Source organism: Papio anubis, chromosome 1, assembly GCF_008728515.1.
Source record: "Papio anubis isolate 15944 chromosome 1, Panubis1.0, whole genome shotgun sequence".
NCBI lineage: Eukaryota > Metazoa > Chordata > Mammalia > Primates > Cercopithecidae > Papio > Papio anubis.
Window position 1 is genome coordinate 169,561,063 of NC_044976.1, and position 7,805 is coordinate 169,568,867.

Consider the following 7,805-nt stretch of genomic DNA (forward strand, 5'->3'; position numbering starts at 1 on the left):
TTTTTCAGGTGGGAGAAAGGAGTCAGAAGAAGGTAGAAAATGTTCTTCTCCTTGACTTAGCATGGAAATACCCTAGTTGATCTATAGAAATGTTTAGTATGAGTGGCCCTGGACTAATGAAACTGAGAGAAGTAGAAGAAATGACCTAAAAAGTCGGTGCATCATTAAGAAGGGAAATCATCAATTAGCTCAATCCCTTTTGTTAATTCAAGCTCCATTAAGTAATGTTCTTATGATAAGCAAAAACTGAATCATTAAACATATTTTGACTTTTTGTTTTGCTCAGGGGGGATAATGAAGTATTCATTTTATAATATATGCTTGAAAATAGTACAGTTTGGAAAATACACTGTCAAAATTTAAAGACCCTCTTGGTAAAACAAAAACATGCACAGTCTTTAAGAAATAGGAGCCAGGGATAGGCTTACTTTATATTAAAACAAAAATTTAAATTTCTATTTTGAGTTTAGTGCAATTGCAAGCATGCTTTTTCTCATAAATCCTTCCACAAACCACAATTATTACTTGTTTAGTGTGCACTTTCCATTCCTTTCAATCTTCTTTTCATTGTTTAAAAAACAACTCAGAATTAGATTTTATTTATCAAAATAAATCATAATACAATGAGCAGGTGAGGAAATAAGCTTTCTTATTAGGTGGAATGATGCTTTATAGCATTCAATGTATCTTGACAAAAGAATGCCATATAGATACTGTTGGGACATCTAAATACCATCAGCTTTCAGTCCAATGAGTTTAGGCTCCATTCTCAGAACTTATGCCCAGTGTGATAAGCTAAGTATACAACCCTCCCCTGAAAAGATGTCTGTGTCCTAATGCCTGGAACATGTGAATATAGTACTTTATGTGACAAAAGAGAAGTTGATTATCCTAGATTATCCTGGTGGACTGGGTGTAATGATAAGGGACCTTTTTAGAGGGGAGAAAGGAGGGTTAATGTCTAGTAGTAGGATATTTCAGGATGAAAACAAGATGTTGGAGTGATGTGAGTAAGGGTTAAGAGTCAAGGAATGTAGGTGGCCTCTAGAAGCTGAAAAAGGCAAGGAAAGAGGTAGTCTCCTCAAAGCCTCCAGAAGCAGCTGGCCATGCTAATACTTTGATTTTGACCCAGTGAGACTGATTTTGGACTTCTGGTCCTGATGTGGGTTGGCTGTGTCCCCACCCAAATCTCATCTTGAATTGTAGCTCCCATAATTCTCAGGTATTGTGGGAGGTACCTGGTGGGAGCTAACTGAATCATGGGGGCGGTTTCCCCCATACTGTTCTTGTGGTAGTGAATAAGTTTCATGAGATCTAATAATTTCATATGGGGTTTACCCTTTTGGTTGGCTCTTTCTCCCTTGTCTGCCGCCATGTAAAATGTGCCTTTCAGCAGCTGTGATTGTGAGGCCTCCCCAGCCAGGTGGAACTGTGAGTCCATGAAACCTCTTTTTCTTTATAAATTACCGAGTCTCAGGTATGTCTTTATCAGCAGCATGAGAACAGACTAATACAGGTCCCCTGGACTCTGAGATAATAAATGTATATTGTTTAAGCAACTAAGTTGGTGGCAGTTTTTTACAACAGCAATAGAAAATGAATACATCTAGGGAACTCCCCTCTTCAAAACCCTCCTTAGAAGAAGGGAGGTCAATAATAAAATAGGCATAAATTTTGAGTCAAGAGTAACAAGCTCATATGCAAATATGGATTCTTCATCCTGGACAATAACCTTGACCTTTCTCAGTCTCTTTGCTACTGATAGTATTGATAATACCTATCTCACAAAGTTACTGTGTGAAACTGAAAGAAAATATAGCAAGCCAATACATCTTACATAGGATTATTTATATATGCTTATTTATTTTGTTTCTTTTCTCCTCATTTGACATTCACAGAACCATGGTTAAGATAATAATATGGGAGATCTTATGGACAGTACTGTCATGCAATCAATGGGAATTTCTGTGGAAAGATATGAGATTTATTCTGCAATATTTTAAAATACTTGTACAAGAAATCATAGATAGGTGCTGTAGGAATTCAAAACTTTAATCAGACAGTATAAAATTGGTCATTCTGGATAATTAACATGATGAGAGTATGTGTGGAATAATTGGAAGACTGAGAGGCAGATGGGAAAGTTAAAGATTATGTTTAACTCCATAATATATATGATATATATAAACATATATAAATATATAAATTTTATTTGTCAGTTACAAAATTAACTAGTTTAAAAGGTAAAGGGGAATTAGCAGAATCATGGAAGGTATTTCTTTTTATTTTCAGTTTATGGGTTAAGTTCATGACACAAATTATACTCATAAACCACTTTAGAGCTGTAATATTTTTGGAAACTGGACTCTGCAGTCAACTTTCTAGTTTAAAAAGTAACATAGTTTTTTCTCCTTGAAATTGCAAAACAAAGTTTAAGAACATTTTTAAAAAGTATAGTAAACTGTTCCAAACATGAGAGAACAAGGGTGGCGATAGATGGATGGAACAGTAAACATCAGTGGTATTATGTCTCAGCAGAGGAGATGGGGTTAAGAGGGTCAAAGGAACAGATTTCAAATCTGGTAACTTGAAAGAATGGTGATTCCACTCATGATCATGGCAATCAATTAAAAAAACAAGGTTAGGAAAATCAATACATAAAAAAGTTTAGAGATATGTAGAACGATTAGACACAGTTTGCTTAACTTTCCTGTCAGAGGTCATAGTAATTTTATAGGCATATTCAAAGACAATATAGAGCATTTAAATCTACATGAAACCCCTCTATTAACCTAAGAAACTACTGCTATTTATACTTCATCATTAAAGGTAGGATAAAAAAATTAATAAGAATTTAATTCTGGTACTTGCATAATTTAAGCAAAAGTATCATATTTTATCTTGATACAAGTGCTAAACAATGTTCATTAAAAAAAATGCTGATTTGATTGTATGACATCCAAGTGAGAATGTCATGAAAGATTTGTGGAAAAAACACCATAGCAGTTAAAATAATTGAGCATTTTAATCAATAATAGTTAAAATGCTTCAGACATATGTGTCAGAAACTTTCTGAGCATTATCTCTTTGGTTATTATTCAATGAGATAGTCAATATTTTTATTCATATTTTAAATATGAGGAAACTAAAACTCAAAGAGGCGAAATAACTTGCTTAGGCTTGTATAACTAGAAAGGAGAAGGGCTGGAGCAAGATTGAGTGGGGGCAATTTGGTATTTAAGTGGTAGTGATAGTTAAATCTGTTAGATTTAGTTTAACAGGTGAAATGACAGAGAAAAACGGAGCTGAGAACTGAGGGCTTAAATGTTCATTTATTCAATAAATATTTAAATACTTTAGTGACTGCTGAATGTAGAGTAACACTTATATTTTAGGAATAGAAAAGGGAAATGAACTAGGGATGAAGATTTAATGCAATAAGCCAGAGAAAAGCTAAGGGTACAGAGTGGCATGGAATTTCCTTTAAAAACACTGTTCACAGCCTTTTGGGAAGAAGAAAGAATGATCAAGAGGTCAGATGACAGACAGGTTAAGGAGAATGATGAGTGATAAAATACTGTGAAATTTGTTAAGATGGTCTCTTGCACAGGTCACAGCAAAGGAGATCAACAAGAATGAGATTAGATGAGCAGGACAGTTCACCACAAAATCACACTGATTGTTATTTGCCCATATTATGTTTCTATTCAAATTATAATAGGAAAGGAAAGATTAATTTTTTTTTTTACAATTGTCTTCTTAGAATTGTATAATAGGGTTATATAAGTGGTTTATTTTAGGACTAAATAATTTAAAAGTTAATTTTCTTTTTATAAACAAATGGGAAAAGAAAATTATATTTTCTTGATTCTGCTTTGCCTCAAGTTACTGCTATATGAGGTTCAATTTATAAAGCAATGAGCCTGAGTTGTGTATGGTTCATCAGTTATTTCTGAGAGCAATTCTAATGGAGAAGTTAGAAATGTTTTGAGCAATGACAATACCGCTGAAATGTGTCTGATCTCCCCAAGTGGCTGCTTGGAAATATAACGCTCATTTGGACGTATAGTTCTTAGTATGCTTGTTGATAAATTGGTTGCATTACTTGCTAGTCACACTTCGTGACTGTATGTCCTAAATGTATTTTCTTTGTTTTCTTAGAACATGTACTGTCATTGATAGTTAAAGAAATATCTGCCTTAGTAAAATAAAATATTTAGAAGTTCAAGATTTCTGATGTAAGTAAAAATGTCTTTTGTTATGTTTTGAAAGTGAATAACATTTTTTCACTTTAATGAATTCATATACCTCAATGAATTAATTAAAATTCTAGCATGATAGATATAAAAGTATTGTATAAATTTAAAAGTCAGCTTTTTGGGAGGTAGAGAATGTTTAAATTCACATTGTGATCTCATAGTCATCATCATATTTGTTATCATTTGCTCTGTTGCAATTTTCCTTTACTGTAGCTGAATATTTTTAGAACACAAAGATAAATAATCATTTAATTGACCCTTTCCCCTGTGTTTTACATTTCTGTGTTGCCATTGTGTATACATAGCATCTGTTAAACTATTCTTCTGAGCTAACCTTTCCTGTCTTTACTGTCTGGTGAAGACCTCAGTATTCAATGCAAAAATATGCAAGGCAGAGTAGCAGTCATGGGAGATATTAATAAAGCTAAGTAATATAATTTTAAAAAAAGTATTTTAACTGAAATGTATGTACATCCTTAGCCAAATTTTTATTAACTTTTTAACAAAAACATTAATAAGAAATTAGCTCAATGGAATGCCACAGTCTAGGTAGTACAATTCTATTAAGTAATACCACCGTCTGGGTAGTGGAATGTTGACATACTGAGAGGAACGATTCTTTATAAATTCTAGCATTTTAAAAATGTACAATTTTTGAGATGGTACTAAGATTGTCTTAATATTTTGGGACACTGATGCCTAATAAAAAATGGAAGAAACACAAATTTAAGCTATATGTATCTACTACATCCAAATACTTAGGGATATTCAACCATTCATTTTTTTGACAGGTTAAATGGGTTTCTCTTAATATGTAGATTATTGCTGAAATAACTCTCTCTTAAACAGTATAAAGAAGGCAGGAAGTCATCTAATATGTGCATTGCCAGGAATCAGACAGTAACCACGTCTTCCATTGAATTTATCATTCTTAGACTACTTGAGCCTTTTATTTTATTTTATTTACTTTATTTTATTTTATTTACTTTATTTTATTTTATTTATTTTTTAGACGGGGTTTCACTCTTGCCCAGACTGGAGTGCAATAGCGCAATCTCAGCTCACTGCAACCTCTGCCTCCCGGGTTCAAGCGATTCTCTGGCCTCAGTCTCTCAAGTAGCGGGGATTACAGGCATCTGCCACAATACACAGCTAATTTTTTGTATTTTATTTATTTATTGTTTTTGAGGCGGAGTCTTGCTCTGTTGCCCAGGCTGGAGTGCAGTGGCACGATCTCAGCTCACTGTAAGCTCCGCCTCCTGGGTTCACGCCATTCTCCTGCCTCAGTCTCCTGAGTAGCTGGGACTACAGGCGCCCGCCACCACGCCTGGCTAATTTTTTTTGTATTTAGTAGAGACGGAGTTTCACCATGTTGATCAGATTGGTCTCGATCTCCTGACCTCAGGTGATCCACCTGCCTTGGCCTCTCAAAGAGCTGGGATTACAGGTGTGAGCCACTGTGCCTGGTCTGAGCCTTTTAATCATCTGATTAGTGGTGCTTTAGGCTTGGCTTATAGACTGGTTACAGGAAATTCGGAAACGTCATACGTGTATTAATTTTCGATTAATTGATTTTTAGACAATATGCTTTACACGGAGAACATTACACAGGTTGTTAATCTGGATGCTATTACAACAAATATACTTCGTTCAACAGCAACTAAAAAAATTTATTTTTGTTGATTTCTGGCTGCTTACCTAGAAGTCTAAAATGCTGGCCTGGTAGTATGTAAACTGTTTTTCTAAAACACAGGTGTTTGTGTTTTTGTTTTCCCTCTCAGACACACTGACTGCCTGGTATTCCCTGAAAGTTCCACTGTTTTATAACTATTTCTGATCTTGAAATTTCTTCTACTTGGAATTCTTTACCCAGTTTTTGTCTTCTTTAACTTCTCAAGGCTTAGTTTAAAAATTATCCCTTCTTAGAAGCCTTTGGTGTTCTCCAAAGAACCAACCTATCAATAACCTTCAGCTGGTAGCATTGTGATGTTACTGATTATATATTTTCTACTGCAATATCCAGTGTTCTGGTCTTTTTTCTTATCCAAGGTAGAGATACAGTCTTGTACATCTCACAGCATATGGCATGGTGCCTAGCACTATATGAATGTCCGGTGAATATTTGCAAAATGAATAAATGAAATGGGTAGGTAGAAAAACAGTATGTAAAACTAAGGAACATACTAAAAAAAATGAGTAACCAAAAATGAGGAAGAGGTTCTTTAGTAAAATTATTGACAGTGATCTCTATTAGTAAGCTGCTATCATGTGCAACACACTGCATACTAGCTTTAAAGAGAATATCTAATTTCATTCTTTTAAAAATTCCAAGATTCTCATTATATATGTGAGAAAATAAGCTCAGATAATCATTTCCTTCTTCCCAAAAGTTACTTAGTTTTAGTGATGGAGAAAGAATTCAAACAGGTTTAACTGATTCCAAAATCCATGTTCTTTCACAATTTAAAAATTCAAATTATGTTCATCCTTTGCTGCAACAAAAGAACAAAAGTAGCAAGCTTTATCCTGATGACCTATGAAATGATTTTTTTAAGGGAAGCTAAGCTCTGTGAGGATAATACAATGAACAGGTTTATTCAGGATCATACCTTAATACTGTTATTTGTAGGTCCAGATATGGTGATAAATATTTAATTAGAAGAGTATATGAAATACATGTTAAAAAGAGGATTTGTGCAAACTCATTAGGCAGTCTTTCAAGCTTTGTAATGACATAAGTGGCAAGTGGATTATGGTTTATTTTAAAAGACTTGTCAATGCAGTCTTGTTGGGGGAAGGGAAAGAAAGTGGAGAAAGAGAAAAAGAGAGATGGAACACATTCTTTTGCAGATTTAACAAATGGTTTCACATGCTTCATGCTGTTTATTCTGTGGGATTGTTCTCTTAGCTAAATATACACACTCATAAATACCACATATTTCCTACTGTCTGTTTAAACTTTTGCAATTCATTCTTTATTTTCAATAGCTCTTCTCTCTTCAGCATCTGTGTTTTTTTTTCTTTTTGTCCCAAATTTCTCACATATATTACAACACAGTTCAGAGGCCTCTTTTTAATTTTATCAAGTTTTTAAGCTAGCATTAGAAGCAATGTCCAGTGACCTTCGATGGTATAACTTTAAAAGTATACTGTACTCATTGTCCTATGAAAAGATCTAATTCTTCCTGAAATAGAATTCAATATAGAATCCCAATATAGAATAGATTAGAATAGAACAGAATAGAATTCAATTCTAAAACAAAAATGGAAGACTGTTAACGGAAAATACTTCATAAACTGTATTTGATCTTGACTGTAATAGCATATAACTATTTATTATCTCTTCTTTAAAGGTGATAACCTAAAGTGAGCATTAAGATTTTTTACTCATAGTTACATGACAAATACACTTTTTAAATTAGTAACTGCTGGATATGGAATTGAAGTTCAGGTATCTTTAAGTCCAAATATACTTTCTACTACACTTACATTGAAAAGTTCACTGTCTAGAAATGTAGCCTAGATTAGCAAAGGCATGCAGACCCA